This window comes from Rattus rattus, chromosome 2 (assembly GCF_011064425.1).
Source record: "Rattus rattus isolate New Zealand chromosome 2, Rrattus_CSIRO_v1, whole genome shotgun sequence".
Taxonomy (NCBI): domain Eukaryota; kingdom Metazoa; phylum Chordata; class Mammalia; order Rodentia; family Muridae; genus Rattus; species Rattus rattus.
Window position 1 is genome coordinate 132,954,937 of NC_046155.1, and position 23,961 is coordinate 132,978,897.

Genomic DNA, 23,961 nt, shown 5'->3' on the forward strand with positions numbered 1-23,961 from the left:
TTCCCTGCTTCTCTTTACTCTTAGCAAGGAAGGGATGTGAGGCAAGATAAACACATGCCTGCTATGGGACCGTCTCCCACCTGACACCCAGCAGGAGGAAAGTCGAGAATGCACATTTGAAAACTGCTTAACACCAACTTTAAAAATACATATGGAGAACCTGCACACATAACCCCACCTCCACCTCCAGGTGAAAGGGTCGCATCCAACCTCCTCTCTCACAGGCAGCTACTGCTTTTCTTTAGGGAAACTTGAAAGATTTCTCTAGAAGGATCTCTTATCTGAGCGTTGACAATAGATTGCTCTGTGCTCTGCTCTGTGCTCTCCAGAATGTTCATTGGTGTTTTTGGGTTAGAAGTCTTGCCTCCAGAAATGACTGTGTTGAGGGACACTGACACTATTCCCTTGTCATAAGCCATAGTTCCACCACATCTGGAGTTTCACTCTGTGCTTTTAGGTACCCATGGTTAACCATGGTCTGAAATAGAAATGGAAACTTTCACAAATGCTCAAATCCACGAGCTGTAACTTGTGTCGCCTTCTAAGTAACGTGAAACCTTGCTATCTCACTTTGTCCTGCTAGGGATATGACTCATCCCCTTGTCTAGTGTATCTACACTGTATATGTTACCCTCCTGTTAGCTACCTTGCACTTTTTGTGGCTATCAGGTTCACTGTAACCATGCAACAGTGCTTACATTCAGATAACCCTTATTTTAAAGTAAGTATGGCCTCAGCTAGCAAAAGAGTGCTGCAAAGGAAGTATCCGTGCTGCACACGGAAGGGTGGATTGACTCTGAAACTGTGTAGCAGTGCTCTGGGATGTGTGAGGCAGGGTATACATAGAATTCAGAAATGAGCCACAGGTTCAGGCATCCACTGAAGCCTTAGAATGTAACCCCTTTGGATGAAGGGGGACCATTGTATGTATAAGACAGAAGAATAGTATTTTCTTGTGTGTTTGTACTAAAAATGTTTTACCCTCTTTCGATTTGTTTTTTTTAATTAGTTGTCTGTTATAAATAATTCTGTGAGGAATGCAGGTAAGAACTCCATGGAGAAAACTCCTCAACAGGAAATGGCTAGGCCACAGGGATGTACACTTAATATAGTGTCAAATATTAGTCAGCTCATCTTCTGAAAAAATCGTACCAATTTTCACTTTCCCTAACAGTGTACAAGAATTCTATAAACCCTTGCCAACTTAGTGCCTTCAACAACAACAACAACAATAACAAAAACCCTTTTCATCTTTTTTTAGCCTGAAGGATAAAAACCATGGTCTTCCAGTAATCTCAGTTCTGCCCCTGTGCTCTAGCACGGGGTTCTGGAGAGAAGTTGCTCAAAACGCGCCCTCTCTGAGATCCTGTGGCTGGTATAGGAACTCCAACAAGGAGCTCTGAGAGGGCTCTTCTGTCCCTTCTCCTTTCTGCGGGCTACGCTCAACTTGTGTAAGCTTTTGTAAATTGTAAATGATTCTCCAGGAGAGGGCCCAGCCCCTTCCAACAGCAGCGTGCTGACGGCGCAGTACGTGCCAGAGCGTGGCTGCTGGAAAGCTCTCTGCATTCCTGTAGGTGTGTGGACGAGAAACGTGTTATCGTTTTCCGCGGCACTCGCCCCTCTTGGTGCTGAGAGGTGCTGTCTGCTTTCATCTGTGCGCTGAGTTACAGATACACATGATCAAATGAAGCCAAGACAAGAATCAAGCCTCATAAAACTCTTGCCTACAGCATGTACCAAGAACTGTTGATCGTGCCAAGACTACACGGGCTGAGCAAAGTCAGGAGTTGTGCAATTACCCAGCAAGGGTTGAGATTTCTGAGAAAAACAGGAACTTCATTGAAAAATCTAAGCACAAAATGAAGCCTATTCTTTTTTTTTTTTTTTAGAGGCCATGTTGATATTTCACTAACATGGACATTGAAAACCATGGCTTTCTGATCTCTAGGATTTATTTCCTCAGTAAAGCCCAGCATGAAATAAATTTTCCATTCTTGGATTTTCTGAGTGGCTCATTTTGATTCTAAGTTAAACCGAGATTTTTAGGTAGACCAAAGTGTTCTTTCACTGCCTGATCTTGAACATAGAGTTGTTTTGTTTTTCATGGCAAGGATGTTGATTGAAAGCCTACTATGTGCCAGACTGTAGAGAAAGTATTAATGAGAAAGACCTTATGAGGACTGGTTGGACTTCCCATTAAAGGAAAGGAGATCCAAGGAGAGGGTCTGGAGCCAGGTGTGTGTGGTAGTCTCTAGCCTACGTTCAGGAACTCCTGCCTCTGAAGCTTAGCATAATTTAGTTAGGGCACGCAGGAGATAACCTAAAGAAAGGTCTTCTGGAAAGTCAGCTGAAGGCTGTGATCCGATCACTGGCTAGCCACCCCATGCTGAAGAAGAGGTTTCCCTGACATAAGTAACACAAGACACTAGGCACTGGAAAAATGAGCAGCAAGTACTCACCACCTGGGAGACAAGGATACTACATACTGTGTGAGGCTACACAGGGATGACGCTCAAGAGCAGTAAGACTCAGAAAGGCCTAAGTGAGGCAAGCTTTGTATGACAGTGGGGTGCAGTAGCCACAGTTCCTGCAAGAAGAGGGGATGGATTTGTCTGAAATGTTTGCAGGTTACAAAGAATGTGAAACCTCTTTCAGGTTGAGGATTGGGCGGGAGTGAGAGTGCAGTCAGTCTCCAGGTCCTGTGAAGGTCAAAGAAGCTATGACAGCGTCTGCCAGGTTCCTGAGGACTTCCCTGTCTCTTTCCTAACAGGAGGACAAGGTTAGCATCAATAACATGGACCATGACTCCGCCACTTACAGCTCACCTAACATAAACATACCACCTACATTTGCTGACCCACTCTTGTGAGCTCTGTATTCTTACAGCTCACCTAACGTAAACATACAACCTACATTTGCTGATCCACTCTTGTGAGCTCTGTATTCTTTCGGACTGTCTGGAAAGCAGGGCCTCTTCTTGTGATACAAGCATTCTAATCTGGGGAGAATTGTTTCCCTCCTTGTCAATCACCTTGTCCTTGGGTTTTGGGTGACTGAGAACCCTCTCAGGACTCCAGGGGTTGAGTGACCCAGATTTGGCCAATCAGACCATCCTAGTACCTTGGCTGTCGTGACCGGTTCAGAGACATGCAACTGGACCGGGCTCAAGTGAAACTTTGCTAGTAAAATAAATAAATAAATAAAAACTCTATTTTGAAAGAAATTGCTAAATAGGGTTGCTGCAGAATTATTCATAAGGCGTCCTTGCCCACGAGGGAGAGAAAAATAATGAGGTGTAGAAGAGAGCAGAGAAAGGACATTAGAGGAGGTGCCAACTCAGTCCCACCAGAAATGGTGAAACTAGAATTATAATGGTCCCCCTTCCTTTGCAGAGGATACACTAAAGACCCTCAGGGAGAGCCTCAACTTCAGATACTACCAAACCCTAGATACGATACGTTTCCCTCTAATGCCTAGTCATCCATGATAAAATTCAATTTATAAATTAGGGAAAGCAAAGATTAAAAGTAGGGATCTGGCAAGATGTGGGTGTGGTAAGGTGCTTGCTGTGCCTGATGGCCAGTGTTCCATCTGTGGGCCCCATGTGGAGGGAGAAGAGAACCAGCTCCCAGAAGTTCTCTGATCTCCACATGCGTGGCAGCCATGCATCCACATGCACAGAATAAATAAATATTGAAAATGTAAAACAGAAAATAACCAATAATAAAATAGAATAATTATAATGAGAAAGTTTAATAAAAGTCATGTGAATGTGATCTCTTGTTATTTCAAAATATTCTATTGTATTTTTTTTCCCCCGGTGACCATCAATAGCTAAAGCCATACATAGCAAATCTATGGTGAAGGACGCAACTCTTGTGCTCTCAAATCTTCGGGCGAACAAACCAATACAGCTCTCTCTATAATTTATGGCATATGTTGGTTTGACTTGAGTTTCTTATAGCTAAAACAAATAAATTAAATAAGTAAATAAATAAATAGCTGGCTAGCTAGTGGTCCAACAAATGGGTGCCTCAAGCCTGTTTCGTACAGTAAGGAAGGAGCTGGTATTAACTTGCTGGTAATTAACCAGATCCTCCAGAGCTCCCAGGGACTAAACCACCAATCAAAGAGTGTACATGGAGGGATCTATGGCTCCAGATACATATGTAGCAGAGGATGGTCTTATCTAACATCAATGGGAAGAGAGGTCCTTGGTCCTTTGGAGGCTTGATGCCCCAGTGTAGGGGGATTATAGAACAGAGAAGCAGGAGTTGGTGAGAAGGAGGAGGGTCACCCTCATAGAGGCAAAGGGGGAGGGGAGATGGGCTGGGGCTATTGGGAGGAGTAAACTGGAAGGGGATATAATTAAAAATGTAAACAAATAAAATGATTAATTAAAAAAAACTTGCTGGTAATTTTATCTACTTTCTTTTACCTTTTCTGCCTAAGTAATGACATCGAACTGCAGCCTTCTCATGGCTTTAAGATTATCTCCCAGCTGCCCTTACATGGTTGTGATCATTCTGTACTTTGAACAGACCAACCTCATTTCTCTCCAAACACTTTTTTCTTCCCTCTGCTCGAGTCAGCCTTTGACTTTGGACACTCAGCTTAAATATCACTGCCTCAGAAAAGCCTTCCCTATGCCCAAAGCTGAAGTGTCGGTGCATTTTTCTGTCTGTATCATAGCCCTTATTTACATATTTTAAGTACCATTTATGATCTGCCTTCAAGACTACAAGCCCCTTGAGCACATGGGTCCCGGCTGTATTTTCAGGGCACAGGACAGGGTTTGGCATATTTTAGGGTCTTCGTAGAAGTCCATGGAATTCACTGATGAGCAATCAAATATAAAGTTGTCATTGGGGTAGGAAGGTGGAGCTCATTTCAGCACTTTACGTGGATCACTCAGTCCTCAAAACAAACACAAGGATTTCTATCGCTTTATACCTGGGGAAGTTGGGTTGAGAAGCTGAGCAATTTACCCAGTGTAACACACCTGGAAAACTTTGTTAGGGATGTGACATAAACAAAAGACTATTTGATTCCAAATTTGCAGCTTTACCTTTTTGGCGACTCCCAAATCTCAACACCTTGCATTTCTAACAGATATAAATTCCCGCTAGACTGTGAGTTGTCGTTTGAGAATCATCTGCAAATGTGTCATAGAGAGACTCTATCATTTTCTCTGGATGAGGGATCTTTGGGGACATCTAGACCCAGAATGAGTCTAAGCAGACATCCTAGTAGACATAGCAGAGGTTTGTCATGGTGGAATGCACTGTGAAAGAAATTACTGAGGTGGGACCAAAGGACATTGCCAGCCTTCAGGAGAAACACATCCGTGAGAAGAGCAGAATGGCAAAGAGCCATCGTGAGCGTTTCGTATGCAAGCAGCTGATGTAGGTGGGATGCTGAGGTGTGTGTGTGTGTATAACAGCCTCTCTTCGGAACGATGCAGAAAGTGAAAAGATAATAAGCTCACAAAAATTGACATGTGAATCTATAGCTGGCTATTGGAGAGCATCGCAAAATCTGAATAAACTCTTTACAGAAGAAAAGAAAAACTATAATGTAACAAAATGACAACATATAATAGGAATTGAAAGACTTATTTGAAGTGTGATCGTGTAAAACACCCAGCTGTCAAAGACTTGAGTTTTTTGTGTTCTTCAAGTTTATTGGATCTTTATGTAGACTTTCACATGGAAGAATGGAAACAGAGCCAAGTGAAGCTCTTTTATCCCCTTCTGAGAGAGCCTGCATTCATCCTTTTCATCATCAGTCACAGGAGAATAAAAGCCATGTGATATTAAAATAAGGAAAGTGAAAACAGCACCTTTAATGCTTGGAAAGGAGGCATCAGACGATGTTAGAGGTTACACGTGTGGACATGTCAGGTTCTGAAGTTTAGGAACAAGTACATGCAGACATGAACCCCACTGCTTTGTGTTGGAAGTAGATGCATTTTTCCCATTTTTTTCCTCTACTCAGAACATTGGTCACCCCAAAATACTTATCAACATCTACCAGTGGTTTTAATACTGCTCAAATTGAGGTGAGACTTATCTCTATATTGTAAACATATGCCACATAACCAGCATGTCAGTTCTCTTAACTCCAAAGATTATAACTAGGGAGTTTGTAACCTATGTAAAAGACTCAAACAATTATCTTGCTATTCCAAAACTATTTTATCTTACAATAACTTTAGACTGACAAAACCTTTCAAAGCTGGCATAGTAATTCACTACATTCTTCCTTGAATGTTGCCATTTTATTTAAAATAAAGATTCGATTATCAAAACTAGGAGGCTAACATTGATAAAAATTGATCATAGAAGTATGAACTACAGACCTTAGTCAAGTCTCACCAATTTCCCATCCGTGTCTCTTTTTAATCCAAGAACCCAGTCTAAGGTTCCTTTCTGTGTTTCATTGCCATTTCCCTTGGTCTCCTCTGATCTGTTGGAAAGGTTTTGCTCCCCAACATGGCAAACACCTCAAGCTTTTCACCTGCTTCATATCTATTGGTAGCACTCCACTGGTGCCAACGTAAAAGTCAAAATGACAGCATGTTCAGATACCTTATTACCTCACTTTGAGCACTGCTAGTCTCACACACCACGACTTGTTGGCCCTCCATCTGGAGGTTGTACACGTCAGCCATGGATCCTCTCTTGTGCCATGTACAAGAGGCCCCAAGGAGAACACTCTTAGCTGAAAGGCTCCTCAACTTATAACAAGGATTTGCTTGTACTTGATGCCAACTGTGACTATATGAAGTGAATCACAGCTCTTTTCTTCATGAGGTGCCCTCTCTAGAATGGGAGAGGCAGATAGACAGACAGACAGACAGATGACAGGCTGTGCTTCTACTCATGCATTAGCTTAGAGAAGGACCATAATATAAATTGGTGCCCAATCAGAAATGGACCAGCTAGGAAAAGGTTTACTTTCCAGATGGCAAACAGGCTGATGTGCACGAAGCAGCTGACAGGGGGAGGGGGGTGTCTGAGTGGGAACAGTTAGGTAACAGGCAGGAAGAGGAGGCCCTGGTCATCAGGAATCCTGTTTCTTTTGCTTCCATATTAAGAGCTAAGGAGAGGGAGGGTCCCTTTGCATCCTATCGGTTTTTTAGATTCACTATGGGCATGGCCTCCTCTAAGAAGCCTTCCCTAATGGCTTTCTTTCCTTAGCTACTCCCTGACTATGCTGTGTCACAGGAAGAAGTTGCCTTCAAGGTCACCGAGAAGCAGGATTGTACTTTAAGCTGGATCATCGCTATAACCTGACAACCTCTTTGTAGAAAGAAGGGCTGTTCTCCACTCAGGTCCAGTGCCAGAGCAATGCTGAGCCCCCGTAGCCTGGTCACTGTGGCTTTAAGGAGGCCAGACAGAGTAGGAGGATGAAGTGCTCCTCCTCAGTAGTTCCTCTGGAGTCAGCAGCACACGGACGTGCCGGGCATATGGTCCATGCCAAGCTGAGCGCTGGGAAGTTGCTGGATACTGGACTTCAGGTGCAGATTTTTGAGATCTGTAGAGGCTTCAACACCTTCCCCCAAATACTTATTTTAACTATACGTAACAGTTGAGTGTGCTTTGGTAATAGATTTTCCAATTGCTGTCTTCTTTTCCTTTCTCTCCTGTCTCTTAATCCTCTGATCACTAGTGATTCTTAGGCAGTGACATTGTGATGCAGATGCGGAGAAAAAGGGTTCTCTCTAAAACTGTGCAGTTTTCCCTCAGCTGCACTTATGGCCAAGTTTTCTGCCTGGCTTCTAGGGTGACCAAACGCCTTGGTATTAGGCAATGGGTGGGCAGTCTGGAATTGAGTCGGGTGTCCCAGAAGGATTGCATACAGAGGGCAGGGATGGGGGAGCTGTGAGAGGGACAAGCATCTTCTGAAACAATTTGTCCTCCTTGTCCTTCCCTCTCTCAGGATGGAAAGCTGGTGAGGAGTCTTCACTGTCCTTTACCCTTAGTTTTGATGGAAATCGTCAAAGCAGCCATTCTCCTGGAGTAGAGCAGTTGATTACAGCTGCTGCAGCTTCTGGTGGGTTAAAACTCATGCATTTCCACATACCTTGCTGCTTTACACCAGATTTAGTGTTTTAAAATCCTCCCTGCAGTCCGGGCACAGGCCCTTTTCTTTCAAAGGGCCTGACAGGCTAGAGGGGAAGAGAACAGCTCCCTGCCACCCGCCTCCACCAAACTCCCCTTTAACACTGAAGCGAGGCTCTGAGCAGAAGCTCTGGGCTTATTTTCCAGTGTCTGGTATCTGGTATCTCTGTACTGCCTTTGTGTCAGACTCTCCCCAGCACATTGCCTTGTTGTCCTTGAGGGAGGAAGCCAGCGAGCCTCTAGCTTCCTTTGTAACTTCCCAGTTCCTCTGCCCACAGCCTCTGTACATCTGCTCACCCACCCCAAAGACTTGTTTTAAAGTCCTAAACACAGGATTGAGTCTCTCATTTTCGAATGAAAACATACATTTGGGTTTATGTCCATTATATGGGTACAAACAATTGAATTCTAAGGACCTCTACAAAGGTAGCAACTTTTGGGGTGAGGACCAGCAGAGACTCACCCTAAGAAGCCCTCTCTGGACAAAAATCAGTAACTTAACTAAACACAAGTGCTGTCTCAAGAACATCTTTTCCCCTTAGAAAAATCAGTTTGTTGAGCTGTTAGGAGTTCATATCCTCATTGCCCTTCTCTGACGCTGTGTAGCCCTGCCTGGTCAGAGTGGTTTTTACTTTTTCCGTTCTTATCTGTCGAATGGGAACAGAAAGTGAGGTGAACTTCACTGGGATGTGAGGATTGAGTGAGATACAGTTTACCGCAAAGCCATACTAGCTAGTATTAATAGCTCAAATAGGCAGGTTGCCTCATTCTCAAGGTGTCTTTGCTTTCCAAGCCCCTACTGGGATTGAGTGGCCAGGGACAGGGTCCAACTGCTTGGCCCAGCAGCTGTCCAGGCCCGGACACAGGTGTGGCCCTGACCACAGTGAGGGCGTGGCGAGCCTAGGTCTGGGCAGGCCCAGCGCTCACGAGGGCGGGGAGCTGGCCTCGGTCCCGAGCACGGCTAAGGGCGTCTGGGCCGTCCCGCGGTGTCGGGCCCCCGCTGTGGTCGCGGACCTAGCGCGGGGACCGGTCACGCGCCGCGTCACCGGAGCCGTGGGCCGGAGCTGGTCCAGGAGGCGGTGGGGGCGCAACACCGCCGGCCCGCCACGCCCAGGCCCTCATCAAGTGACCAGTATCCCTTCCAGGAGAACACGGTCCTTCAGAGGGAAGCGCGCTCCAGGCTGCAGCCCCGGCGCCAAGCCGCCGTCATCTCCTTCCTGTGCCGGGTGATCTGTCGCCTCACCCACCCGGAAAAACATAGTCCGCCCCTCATGTCCTTGTGGAATAGCGCTGGCTGTTCAGAAGGCGCGGCTCTCTCTGACTGTTCCCTTGTCTTGCCCATGACAAACCCTTCAGGACCCACCGAGAGCAGAAATATACCCTAAAAGGAGAGCTCGAGAGAGAAGAAAGAGAGGAAGCCGAGAGGAAGGGAGAGGCGAGGCCGGCGGAGGGACACCAAGACGTCCTCGCAGTGCGCACGCGCGCCGCGAAGAACGAGTTCCGGTCTGGCCGAGGCCTGACTCCTAAAAATAGCCCCGGTGTGGGGATCCGTGCGCGGATGTCCCGGCGAGTCCCGGGCTGAAGGAGGCGGCTCCGGGCGGCGCGGAGTGCTGTGGCGGGCCGGGCCGGGGCTGCGGCGTGTGCGCGCCCGCCGGCTGTAGCGGAGACTCGGTGAGAGGCCGCGGGTGGCGGGGATGTGGCGGCGGCTGGGAAGGGGGTCGGGCCGCGCTGGGAGCGGGGGGACGCTGCAACGGAGAGGGGGGGCGGCGAGGCCGAGGAGGGGTACCCGCGGGGCTCCGGGGACCGGGGAGAGGCTGGGCGCCGGGCGGCGGGTCCCTCGGGAAAACGGAGGGGCGCGGCCCCGTGCTGTGGGGCAGGGGTGCCCCAGGGGCGAGCCTGGGGGCGGCAGGCGCGCGGGCGCGGCGGCGGGGGCCCGCGGGGGCCGTCTTGAGTCTCCTCCCTGGGCGCGCCACCTCTGGGGCCCCCCGCCGCGCCGCCCCGCTCCTCCCTGAAAGTTGACGGAGTTCCCAGGGGGCCGCGGAGCCACTCGGTTCGTTTCTCCAGCATCGCGAACCTCGGGGTCTCCCCGCTCGGTAGACAGTCAGTACGGGGGGCGTCCGGCCCTGTGGTCGCACTTAAAGTTCCCCCGCTTCTGCTTCGGGGGGAAGGTTGGTTTGCTGGGGCGGGAGGTAGGGGTCTGAACTCTGCCGCGGTGATGTCGGTGGTAGGGTGTGTGTCTGGGGCTGGCCCGGGCGGTGGCCGGGTTCGAGCACCTGCGGGTGCGGGGAAAGAGGACTAGGGGCTGCTGAAGGGACCCGCTCCTTGCAATTGGGTAGATCCCGCCGCACAGGGGGCGCAGGGTGTGATGGAAACTTTGCTTTTGGGTTCGATGTCATCTGTTTTTTGGACAGTTGAGGATTAAAGATCTGTGATATTGCAGACAAGTTTGGGAAAGGTGAGCATTTCTGAATTAGCATTTCCTCCCTCTTCCTGGGAAAGTTTAACTATCAAATTCTTCCTCGCTCGGATCTTAAATAGGTCCCTGAGCTCTGAAGCTCCTGTCATCGTGATCCAGAAGGGAACTGAGTGTAGACTGAATACACCGTCGTCTTAACCTGTATGTTAGTTTACTGTGAAATTGGGATTCCAGAAATTGAAATTAGAAAGACCTGCTGTGAACTGTTGACAACTGTATACATATTTTAAAAAAACTAATATTGTATAACAGTTTTCAGATTTGTAGCGCAGCACATTGTGTTTCTTTTATGTCTTTCTTGTAACATCCACTACTGTATGACAGTGAGGTTCCCTAAAGCAGTAATTAGGTGTATATTACACAAGAGTACTTTCCCTTTAAGAATCCAGCTGCGTTGTTTTGGCAACTGCTAAGTAGTCTAGTTGTCAGTTTTAAAATCTATGTTACCTTGGCAGTACTTGGACAGTCTGAGGAAAAGGTAAACAAAGTAGTGTTTTTTTTTTTTTAAACATACTAAAATGACACTTCTTTTCCTGTAAATTTAGGATATGAGGATGAAGTAACTGTTAATGCCATTATGATACTTGTATTGTTTTTTTATATGTTTCTGGACAGCTCTGCCTTTTTTTTTAATGGCAACTTTTAGGGAGACATTCTCCCTTAAAGATGATTTATAGTAAATGTAGTATAATATTATATAAATAGAATGTTTACTGGGACACATCTGTGTGTTGTCTAAGACAGTAACTTAAGTATTTGTTGTTGCTTCATTGAGTTGGAATTACTTTTACTTTAATTATTGCTACAAAAGTTGAGAGGATAATGTTAAAATCGTGAAAGCACTTTGAAAAGCTAAAACTGGCTATTGCACGCTTACACACTACAGGGTAATAATTCTTGTTGTGAGAAAGTTTCCAAAGATATTTATGTGTTAAAACAGTCAGTGTTTGTGAAGAATGGTGACTTCTAAATTCAACTGTACTTCCCTATTTCCTTCAATTCATACTGTTGCTACACAAGATCATAGTCTTTCATGAAGGTAAATTGCACTTGGCTCACCCTCTAAGATTTTAAATTGAAGAACTAGAGACTGACCAAAGAAAGGGATAGCTTTCTGAGGCTTAAAAATGATTGTAATGTCAGTATTTGAATTATGGTTTGAGAACAATTTAATTCTCTATATGGTTTTTATGTTTTCACTACAGGGAAATGACAAAGGGTTTTTTGGTTTTGTGTTTGTTTTTCTTTATTTTGGTTTTTGTAAATGTAATTGGAAATAAAGTTTTTTAAATGTTGAGTTTAAACATTTAATCAGATGCTGCTTCTGGTTTTTTGTTTTGTTTTGTTTTTTTTTTTTTCTTTCTCTCTTTTCACTGCAGCTTTATATTTGAAGGTGAAGTTTGCTGGTGTAGTTAAATCCTAGTAGGTTATCTTATGATTTAGGAGGGGTCCACAGTCAGATTTGTTTTGGGGAAGTAGCATGCTTGTCAGTCTGTCCGGAAAACCCTCAGTTTTCTCTTGCATCTTTTAGTTTGATAAGAAGAGGATTTCATTCTAACCCTCGTGGATGAAATCATGGATTTTCTGAGGCACTTAAATGTCAAACATTGTTTCTTATATCACACTCCCCCTTTAAAGATAAGCTCAAGGTTCCTAGGAATGTTACAAAGTCTAGTGCTAAGCTTTTTAGTACTGAAGGGATAACGAGAATACTGCTTTGTGGGTTGAAAATGATTACTATTGCCTTTTCCCAAGAGTAAAAAGATTTGTAAATGTGGTCTCTATAGATTGAGACATGATTTCATTTCCAGTTTAAGTAGTTAAGGAAGAGTAAATAGGGAAATTGAATGAATGTTTAAGATAATCTCATGAAAGGATTCTGATTTGCAAACCTTGAAGAAAGGCTGTTTGATTTTTTTTAAAAGTCAGTTCTTGATTTAGATGCTAACTTTACTACTAACAAAATTAATGAAATAACATCAATAAAATGGCAAAAAGAACTGTGCCACCTGTCCCGTGGCAGTAGAATTTAAATGAGGTGAGTTCATAGATCTCTGCTTGAGCCTTGATGCACAAGAATGCATGCTACCCAGTCTCCTTCCTTCCTGCTTCCATGGATCTTTTTCCGTGGCCGTTTTGTATGTAAGCTCGTGTGAGAAAGCTCTGTGACACAAAGGACTTGGTACAGGAAAACCTCATGTGTGTATTTTGAAAAAATATCCCAGTGCCAGTGTCAGTTCACGCTCAGATCATCATACAATGTTCACTGGATTAGTTTACTTTAGGTTTTTGATCTGCAATTGTGACTTCTACTCTTGCTCTCCCCTAATTTTGTTTAGAATTAGATTTGAATATAAGTAATTTTCCAGTTCTTCAGTGAATTAAGTCTTGTATTAGTTATCAGAGCTCTTTTCAAGATGTAGTCTTTAACATTTGAAATCAGAAAAAAAGTATTTAACTTTTCTGAAATAAACGTACTTGAATAGCTTTTCATTAGTAAGTAATGTATAATTTTTTCATACTTCATTTGCCTGGTCTGTGAGGCTAAATGACTTCATCTGTATTTATTTTATCTGTGTACCAATGATAAGTGTACCCTTTACCAGTTTACTACAATTAAACAGTGTAAGCTCATTGTTAATTAGAAAGTATTCATTACAGCATAGGATCTGTACTGGCATTAATTTAATAAATATTTTATATTAATTTTTATAGATTTTAACAATATTTGTATTAACTGAACCTAATTGATAAATGTCACATTTAATTCTAATGTGGGTTGTCTTAATAGTAACCAAAGGTAATATCATACATATCTAAGTTTAAAACATTGGATTGTGTGTGTGGAATGGAATACCATTATTTATATAATGTTGTATAGTAGTAAGTAATTTACTAAAACTAGATAACACTTGATGGTGCAGAAACCCGAGGGCACTTTCTTTTTCTTTTTTTCCTTAAAAATATCTATTATTTTAGGTATTTGCATACATGTTTGTATATACCACATGCATGCCTGATAACTCTGACAGCGAGCACTTTTCTAACATAGAGGAAAATCAGACATTAATCGCCTTGCTAGCAAATACCAGTTAAGGCATATCTTTTCTTACATGGATCAAACCCAGGGTATCACTAATGTGAGTCAGGTGCTCTGTACCACAGCCACATCCAGCCTTCAAAGCAAGCACATCTTTTCATGGCTGTTTTGAATTAATGCTAGTTTTATTTTCTAAGCAGAAATACAGACTTTGTGGATAAAAAAAAATCGGTAAAAGTTTTATGCTCTGAGAAATGTTTCCAGTAATGAATGGTGAGTTTGGTCCTTTTTCCTTGTTGTTTTGTGACTAGCAGTATGCATATGCAGTTTTGACTTGGGTTTTGTTTTTGATGTGACTCTTTGAGCAAAGAACTACTTTGTTTGCCCTCTTAAGATAACTTGTAATGTGGGCTTACTGAAAACAAGTTACTCTGTCTGGCATTGCATAATGCCGTGTTTGCCTGTCTCACCTTTGGTCCATACTCCCAGAAGTTTATCTACTATGTAAGATTGGAATGTATTCCTAAAATTCAGACCAATGTGCCAGTTCTCTCTTTAAAAATATTTTATGTGTACTTTGGCTGCATATGTATATATACCACATGTGTCCTCAGAAGTTGAAGAGGGTGTTGGATCCTCTGGAATTGGTGTTAAGGATGGTTGTAGGCCACCATGTGAATGCTGGGGATAGGACAGGTCCTCTCTGCAAGAGCAGTAAGTACATTGAATAACAGAGCTCTCTCCACACCTGTTATGCCAGTTGTTTTAAAACCAAAAACAAACAAAAACTTTGAAGGTGTGTGAAAGATCAGTAGAGGGGCTGTAAGGCAAGCTTAAGAGATTGCCCACTAAAATCAAACTAAGTGAAAATAAGCAGTCTACTTAGTGTTCTTTGAGAAGTCCTCTATATGTGTGAGGCTCATTCATTGTGTAAAGTACGAATCATAACATCCACTCCGTAGAGTTTTTTGAGATGATTCAGTAAGATATGTGAGTATAGTAGACTGATTTTATAGCATGCAGTAATTTACCCGGCACTGTTATTTTTCTGCTGCTGTGGCTGTAGTTATTAGTCAATGGCTTACCTAATAAGATCCTTCCATTTCAGACTTTCCAGATACACCTTAGCCATTAACCTTTGGTTTCTCTGCCTTATCCTAGACCAGCTGTGTGCTCTTCACTGAAATAGCCATGTGTTTTCAAGGTGATGACTCCTACTTTTTAACTTTCTAGCTTAGAATTCTCCTGAGCTTGCTGTCTACTTAGACATCCATTTAGAATCTCAGACATAATACAGCTGAAGTAGAGCCAGATTTTCCTCTCTGTTTTTCCTTATTCCTCTCTTCCTTTTCTTCCTCCTCCTCTTTCTTCCACCATCTTGTATTTCTAGTGATCTTCCCTACCTTAGTACCTTATTTCATTCAAGCCAGAGAATGTTTCATTCTCAAATCTAATTCACTTACCTGCAAGTCTTGTTCTTCACGATCTTCAGCACATCTTTTAGTTCCTATTGTTTCTTCATTCTAAGTTACTGTCTTTTATGTAATTTATTCCAGTAGCCTCCTGTGAGCTCTCCCACCACCCTCAAACCTGCTTCCTCACTTTTGAGACAAACCTAGGCTGGTCTTGAACTTGCCATGTAGCTGAGGATGACCTTGAGTTCCTGATCCTCCAGCTTTCATCCCTCAAGTGCTTGTAACTCAAGGCAGGAATTGGAGGCAGGAACTGAAGTAGAAGCCATGGAGGAATGCTGATTACTGGCTTGCTGTCCATGGCTTGCTCAGCCTGCTTTTGTTTGCTCATCTTTTTGATTTTTTGAGACATGGTTTCTCTGTATAACAGCCCTGGGTCTCCTGGAGTTTGATCTGCAAATCAGGCTGGCCTCAAACTCACAGAGATCCTCCTGCCTCTGCTTCCTGAGTGCTGGGATAGAAGGCATATGCCACTACTTCCTGGCCCAGCCTTCTTTCTTTCCTTTTTTAAATGTCTGTCTGTCTGTCTGTCTGTCTATGATAGGAATGCTTTGTGTGCTCGTCTACCTGCATGCCAGGAGAGGGCATTAGATCCCTTTATAGATGTTCATGAGCCACCATGTAGTTGCTGGGAATTGAACTTAGGACCTCTAAAAGAACAGCCAGTGCTCTTAACTGCAGAACCATCTCACCAGCCAGCTCTCCCCCTGACCCTTAGACAACATTGTCCTTTCTTAGACAACATTGGAACTCAGTGGCACCACCTGTAGTAGGCTGGGCTCTCCTAGTAATCAAGAAAATACTTCACAGATTTACCCATAGGAAAATCTAATGGAGGCATTTTCTCAATTAATTCTTTTCAGTGTCAAATTGACTATCCCCCTCACAAAAATATCCAATGAAGACACTTACACATGGATTATTTCCTTTAAAAATTTGTGTAGTTTGATTTGTTCAATTATCTCTATATTTGTGGTCTTTCTCCATTGTCTGACTATGAGCTCCACAAAGGCAGATCAGGCTTGTCAGTCATTAACAGTACACTGCCTGCACTTGGAAAATGTTGGCATTTTGGAATGAGTGTTTCTGTATCTTTGTTAACTTTTTTTTTCCTCCAGTGATTGAAATGCTTCCTTGTTCATAGACTTACTGAACTACTTACTTATCCTTTAAGTACTAGCTCAAATGTTATCTCATCTGTGACTCCAGTTTTAATCTCTCTTGATGAATTTTCTCTCCTGTTCTTGTATGCTTTCCAAAGCCCTGGATACATACATTATTTGCAGAATAAATCTCATTTTGGGGTATTGTAACTGATGCCACTCTCTCCTGCTAGATCAGGAACCAGGTCACTTATGGTCTGGATCCACCATCCTATTGATAAGGAGTAAATTCTGAGGGAATGATGAAGTGGAATTTGGTTGCTCTAATCAACTGAAATAATCAACAATCTATTTTCTCAACTAAGATTAAAAAAAATTTCTTTCTAGATCATAAACCCTAACATGCATTTTCTGTAAGAATTAGCATATTTTCATCAGCATTGTAAAGGAATTTGAGAATTCTTGGGGATTAGTGGCATTTCCTGGGAGTCAGTTTGCCTTCTCATAGGGTGATGGTAGCCCTGCTATCTAAAGACTGTATTATTTTTGTTTTGAAATGATGATCTTATTGTTCTTTACTAACAAACATTATTCCTCTACTCCCCTTCTTTTTATCCAGCTAATTTCACATGCTGTTTCAGAAAGGCTCCAATTTAACACAGCATTCAAGAAACATACTGCCAGTTCACCTGTATTGTTAAAGAAAAATTTGAAACTTGTGGCCAACTGTAGGAACCTACTGATCATTTGTAGTAGTGGAAATCATTCCACATGATGAACACTTGACTTAGAAGTGGACTTTTGGAAATTAGGTGCTACTTTATCATAGTGTTTTGATACTGAAGACCTCTTGTTAATGCTGATACATTTAATTGATGACACTAATTATGAAAGGGAATGAAGAGGTTAGTAGCTAAGGTTATTTTTCTTTTCTTTCAGATATGGCTTACTTTCCCAAATGTAAAATTTTAGTATTGACAGAAGACTTAAAAAATTATTTTGGAAAACATTCCAGCTTTGAGAAAGCAAAAAAGTGACAGACACAGTGACCTCCTATCCACCTCTCTCCTAGGTTGATAAGCTGTCAACATTTGCCACATTTGCTTGGTCACTTTCTTTTCCATCACTCTTTGTGTTTGCAAAGTGACTATAGACTCTAAAAACATGACCTTACTTACAGTTAGAAGCTCCCTGATTACATCTTCTGGTGGATTCCAGGGAATGCATGTTTGTTTGGTTAAAATCAGAAACACAGCCAAGACCAAATGTACAAGAGCCTATATAGTAATGGTTAGAAGTGTACATTGCTAACAGTGAAATCATGCAAGAATCATATGCCATTAGCATGCACTGTTCTGTGATGCCAGGAACCTGCTCTCCTTTTCCTTTTCTGTCTTTTTGCCCTTCCCCTTTTGTCTTCCTCTAATTTCCATTTTTATTATTGAGTTGTTTGAGAGTAAGTTTTGCACCTTGTGATCCTTTCCTCCTAAATGCTTCATCTAGTACCTTTTAATAACTGGGACACATTCTTCTATAACCACCATATGGTGGGTGTAAGAAATTTAATCTTGTATTATTAATTGGTAGAATTCATATTGAAATAGTTTCTAGTTGTGCCATTAATATTTTTTAATAACATTTTTCCTGATGTATTGCATGTAGCTGTTAATAGCTCTTGCATTGATTAAATCTGAAACAGTTCTTCAAATATTTTTGGTCTTTCCTTAACAGTAGTGTTAAGGGATTGTCTGTCAGTTAAGATTTGTTTTTTGCCTCTTCATAGTTATATTAAGGTAATGGCCTTCTTGGCATAGTCTCCTGGTAAGTGATGACTTGTGCTTCTGGAGGTAGTTCGATGCCCGTCTGCTGCTGCTGCTGCTGTTTACTTGGACTGTTGAGTGGAAGTTTTACCTGCCAGTTTTTTCCATTATAAAAGATGCCACCATCTCCTTTGTCGTTGTTGAAGCATCTGTTTCAGTTTACCTAAAAATGTTCAGTTACTGGTTGTAGTGTTCCTTGATGATTCTTGCTTGAGTCAGCTACACATACAGTGATTGCAAATGGTGTTTTTCTGTTCCTTCCCACCTTTTAAACATTATTTAGTGGGTACTCCTTTCCGTTGTAAAGGGATTTTTTTTTTTTTTTTTTTTTTTTTTTTTTTTTTTTATTTATTTTTGTTTACATCTGTAGCTGTCTTCAGTCACACCAGTACATCAAATCTCATTACAAATGGTTGTGAGCCACCATGTGGTTGCTGGGATTTGAACTCAGGACCTCTAGAAGAGCAGTCAGTGCTCTTAACCACTGAGCCATCTCTCCAGCCCGGGATTTTTTTTTTCTTAACTGTTTCGTTGATACCAACCAATATGAATTCATGGGTTCTGGTTTTTTTTTTTTTTTTTTTAATCACATAGGTTTTTCTCAATTATTGTTCTTAACTCATTTTGAAAAATGTTTCAAACTTACCCACATTTGAAACTGTTTGACTTAACTCATTGTTTTGATGTGTTCTGTTTTATTTTTTGATTGCTTCCTTATTTTGTAGAACAGTAAGATAGTCTGGGCTAATCTTATGATTTTCTTGCTGCTACTTTACTTTCTTGTTGCCGTAACATGATTATTTTTATTAAAAAATTATCTTATGTGTACGAGTGTTTGGCCTGTATGTGTATCTTTGTATCACTTGTGTGCCTGGTGCCCAGAAGCCAGAAGAGAACCTTGGACTCTCTGGAACTGGAATTACTCTACAGACAGTTGTACCAGGGCTTCTGAGAGAGCAGCCAGTAGAGAGCCATCTCTTCAGCAACACTTCTCCTCCCTCCCTTTAAGTATAAAGAAACCAGGAATTGGGTAGTAGATAGTTCGGAATTGTATTGTTTTAGAGCCTTTTAATTTGTCAAGCTAAGGAATGTTGGGTTTATGTTGGTAGATTTTAATTTGTCTTTACATTCTCAAAACTTAGAAGAAAAAAGTCCCCGTCTCTACCATTGAATCCAGGGGCTTGTGCATACCAGGCTTGCTGTCACTAAAGCTAAGTGTTCAGCCTTTTTAAATGTTAAAAATTTCAGGCAGTGCATGATTCTTTGCACCTGATACTTCAGTGGTTGTCCTTGTTTTCCAAATTGTGTTTTGAATGTTATGAGAGTAAGAATCTTATTTCACAAGTCTTCATATGCTCAATGAGTGTGTTTTATAATATTTTGCCATGGTGGTTAGCCGTATGTTTTATAGTATATAATATCCAAATGATTCAGTGTTGTCTCATATCAAAATTAATTCTCTGATGTTTGTTATGTTTTAACTTTGTGGAATCTGTTCTTTTAAGTGAGTTGCTAATTTATGTATTTGGTTTTAAACTTTATTATAGAATAAATGATAAACTTTTTTCACTTTTAAATATCTAATTGTTGTTAAAATGTATAATCAGTGAACATCAATATGTAATCTTGCTTTATAATGTTTTGTTCTTTACCAAATAGTAATTTTTGTGGGTGTCATTTTAATTATAAAATTAGGTAACATTTAAAACTTTATTAATTTTGTCACATGTTGTATATCCAATTAACATTTTTTTATGGAGGTGAAATAAGTGCCACAGTGTTTGGGGCAAAGAATATTTTCTTGAGTTAGAAATCAAAAAGACAGACCTTTTTCTAACTACTTTGTTACTTTGGTTTTCAGTACCTTATTTGTTTCATTGAGTGAAGTGTGGGGAATGTGAACAAGGCTTGGCTTTCTTAGCTTGAGAGTGCTGGAAATAATGTGTTTGTAATCTGCTTTGATTGCTTGGTTTTGTTTAATGCATGCACTGTGGAATACTATAAAAACACATAAAAGGAGCAGTTAGTCAAGTTTCAGTGAAGCCTGGAATATTTAGCCCCAAGGAATTGATAGCTGAATCGAAGCCTAATTGATATATTTTCATTGCAACTCTTGCTCCTAAGGCTCAGGGAACATCTAAGAAGAGTGGGCAGCAAGGTTGTAAGAATCCAAGGTCTAGGAATTCCACTGTGTCATTGTGTCTCCAAGCAGCAACAGGTAAACCTGTGGTACCTTAACAACATGGCTGTCTAAACAAGACTCAAAGAAGTACAGAACCAGTAGACATGCTTAACATGGAAGGCGGAAATTTCACAAGGCTCCACTCATTACAAATCCTTTAAATAAGTAAAGATAGACAAGAAAAACAAAACAAAAAATGTGAGGGGCAGGAGCTCAAATTGCTTTAAAGAAACAAAGTGGACATGGAAGAGAGGACGTGCACAAATAGTAGTAGAAGATAAATAGGGACCAGATTATGGAAAACCTTACACTCTGTTAAGGTATTTCTTTGTACTTTATCCAGTGAAAACTGAAACATCTTAAGCTTCGAAAGAAATTAGTCAAAAGGGTAATGCTTGTGGGATTGATCTAGAGCTCTATGGCAGTATGTGTAAAGTTCTAGGTGAGATTCCCAGAATTGTAAGACCCCAGATGTTGCCTGTGCCCTGGACAGCTCTCTGCCCCGGCCCGACTTTACCTGCCCAATGGGGGTTGGGGGTGAGTTGGCGGCAGAGTCAAGAACACAGACCCTGGGAGCAGGTGGGAGGTGCTGTGGCAAGCTCACCTGAGCGCTGCTGTGAACTCCTTAATCCCTCCACCTGCTCCCCATTGGTTCCAAGAAAGCGTCTCTTCTAAACAGCAGTTCCTGATTCGCTGGCATTGTTTGTACTGGCAATTCTCGCTCTCTCAGGCAGTCCTCAATTAGGTCCTCCTGTAGGAATGCTGGTGTCATAGGCAGTCTTCAATTAGGTCTTCTTGCAGGAGATGCTTTTGCAGCTGCACAGCCCCCAGTGTTTCCATAGAGGCAGCCCTGCTGTTCCTGCTACAAAGGGTGGGGGTGATTGTGACATGAAGTAATGGCTTTCTAGCAGGAGGTTTGTTTTGTATCTGGAGTATATAATGTCAGTGTCTTATTACTGATGTTAATCTGTTTCCTTAATTAAGGAGGTGTCTGCTGTCTTCTCTGTGAAGTCAGAGTTTTTCCTCTTTATAATTGATATATATCTTCAGGGAGAATTTTTTTTTGAAGATCTGCTAATTTCCGGTTTCTCTTTAAACTCTCATCCATTTATTTTAGCATCTATCAGTGGGACTTACAGCACTATTTACCACTGTAGAATTTACCTAGTGGTGATTCTGTAGTTTCTTTGACCCTAACCGTTTATTAATTGACAGTCTTCTGTAATGAAGAGGCGTTCCTTTTCCTTCACTTCAATGTTGATTCATTTTTATCAGTAAGAATGTTATTTTGTAGGTCATAGTTGATGTTACTATAAATCATGTTGCCCAGATCACTAGAAAGCTCCTCCCTTGCTCCTGTGTCATTCTGACATGCCCCCTATCCTTTTTGAACCTTTCTTATGAGAAACTCCAGGTTCATTATTTCTGTCTGTTCATCTGTCCATCCGTCTGTCCGTCCGTCCATCCACCCACCCACCCATCCATCCATCCATCCATCCATCCATCCATCCATCCATCCATCCATCCATCCATCCATCTCCCCATCTCAACCAGCTTTTCTAGAGAGCCGGGACTTCTTGTTTTAGAGGATGGCATCTACCTAGATCATGCTAGACAGTGGCAGCTCACACCTTTTATCCCAGCACTGGGTAGGCAGAAACAGGTGGATCTCTTGAGTTTGAGGCCATCCTGGTCTACAGAGGACAGTCAAGGCTGTTACATAGAGAAACCCTGCCTCAAAAAGGAAAACAGAACAAAACAAAAAAGATGTGTGGTGAACTGTTTTATCTCTGTTGAGTTAGAGATATCTTGCTGTTTGTGCTGCATTTCTGTAATGATTTTTATCTTTCCTCTCTTTTCAGCCTAAATTCAGCTATTGCCTTTATTTCTTTGTGTATTTTATCTATTTGTTTTTAATTTTAGAGTTCAAATTCAGGGTGGCTTGCTTACATATCTCAGTTCTCTTTGAAGTAATGGAGTAATCATTTTTTTCTTCTCAGAGGTGATTGTTTTGGGCTCAGAGGGTGTTCCCCACTTGATATATATCAACTGTTTTCTCTTTTCCTGGACTTTAAAATTTTTCATGTTTTGAGGGAATATACAGTGCTCATAGGTTAATAATTTCCTCTACTGTCAGTGTGAACTGTTTTGTTACTTTTAAGTAATTAAAATTTTTTGTCTGTTTCAGTGGCTGGAGAAAGATTAAAGAATCTCAGCTTTATGATTTTTCTTTTACAACCATACATGTTCCCGTTTTCTATTTTGTTTTATTATACAACTGCCAGTGATATCCACCCCCCCCCTACATTTTGCCTCTGGGAGCTGTGTTTCAGAGGTTCCTTTTACATGGCACCTAGATTTCTTAAGTTACTCCTGTTTCTTCATAACACCAGGATTTTGGAATTCTTCCTTATGTGTTCTTATCTCCCCAGACACTCTTACAATACTTAGAGTGGCTTTTGTGTTTTCAGAATGGCCCTCGAGCTCCTTTGCTATCCTCTTTTCTACAAAGCCTTGTGTTAGAGCCCAGGGTCAGTTAGAGCTCCAGAAATCAAGTGCAAGGTTTTGGTTTTACAGCCTTCATTCACAGATGCTCTGCATTACATCTGCGTGTATACTTCATTCTTTGCTACTGGTTAGTGTGTGGTTACAGTGTGTGATTTCCTTTCCATTAACAACAGTTACGTGGAGTGTTTTAGAGTAAGTTATACTGCCACCATTGGTTGCACTCTGAAATCTTTACTTCAAGTGGAGAATCCATTGACTTATACTGTCAGTTGCTATAAAGCTTTTAGTTAGGGAGAGACTATGGCTTTTACCTTCCACTGATGAGCTACCTAGAGGCTCTAGAATGTTTTGGAGTAGAAATAAATAAACGAACACTGAATATTCTTTCCTCTTTCTCCTAGCATGTGCATGATAGTTATTATTAGAATCATAATGCTTTTTTTCCTGAAAAGCAGTATTGATAATTTAAAGGCTTATGTCCATTGATATAAATTAAGAATGCCTTACTTTTACTAAAATGGGAGTTTTAGGACCTACTCTATTCAGCCAAGAGCTCCCCATGGTACTTTTTATTCTGATAGCAATCTTTTCTGTGGAATTTTCTGAAAAGGTAACTTCTGATGTTAATCTTTGAAAACTATGTTATACTGTTCCTTCTACCTTTTTTGTTTGTTTCAGTTTTATGGTCTTGAGAATTGTATGTTGCTTTCAATTTATAACATGAATTATCATAGTCATTTTTCTTAGTTTCCATAAGTATTAAGCAGACCTCATGGCTCTGCACTGAACAGGCATTCTTGTGAGATTTGCTCACCATTTCTTCTACAGTTTGGGCACGTTCTCTGTGGACTTTGTGGACATGATGCATGGAGTAGAGTCCAGCTCCAGTGCCTAGTTCTAGTTCCATGTTACTAGAAAAGGCACATCTTAGATTTATTTCTTCCTTATTGGTCACTTGCCAAAATTAATAGTTTTTATTGAGTCCCTACCACAAAATTCTTTTATTTTTGGCTGAAATTACCCCAAGGTAATTAGTTTTGATTCTGTTCCCTGAACCCTATCTCCTTTTATGGGTTTTATTCTTTACCCCTTTTATGTTGATTTAGAATAGAAACACATATGATGTAGTTCTTTGCTACTAGGAGGTAGTGGCTTGGAAAGGATAACTTCTATTAATTATGATTTATTGATACATGTCATGTAATTCTTAGACATAGTGATGGGGCACAGAGTT

At 41.6% G+C, this 23,961-nt stretch overlaps 1 protein-coding gene across 5 annotated transcripts in view; it reads left to right on the top strand.

Annotated features, from left to right (window-relative positions):
• The first annotated feature begins 9,156 nt into the window (after positions 1–9,156).
• Positions 9,157–23,961, top strand: part of Mef2a (myocyte enhancer factor 2A) — a 139,604-nt gene continuing 124,799 nt past the window's right edge. For 2 of the 5 annotated variants that reach the window (XM_032893429.1, XM_032893430.1), the window contains exon 1: positions 9,157–9,797. The gene's annotated coding sequence lies outside the window, so the exon portion shown is untranslated. The remainder of the gene's footprint in view (positions 9,798–23,961) is intronic. The other 3 variants (XM_032893432.1, XM_032893431.1, XM_032893434.1) reach the window with 3 other exon arrangements.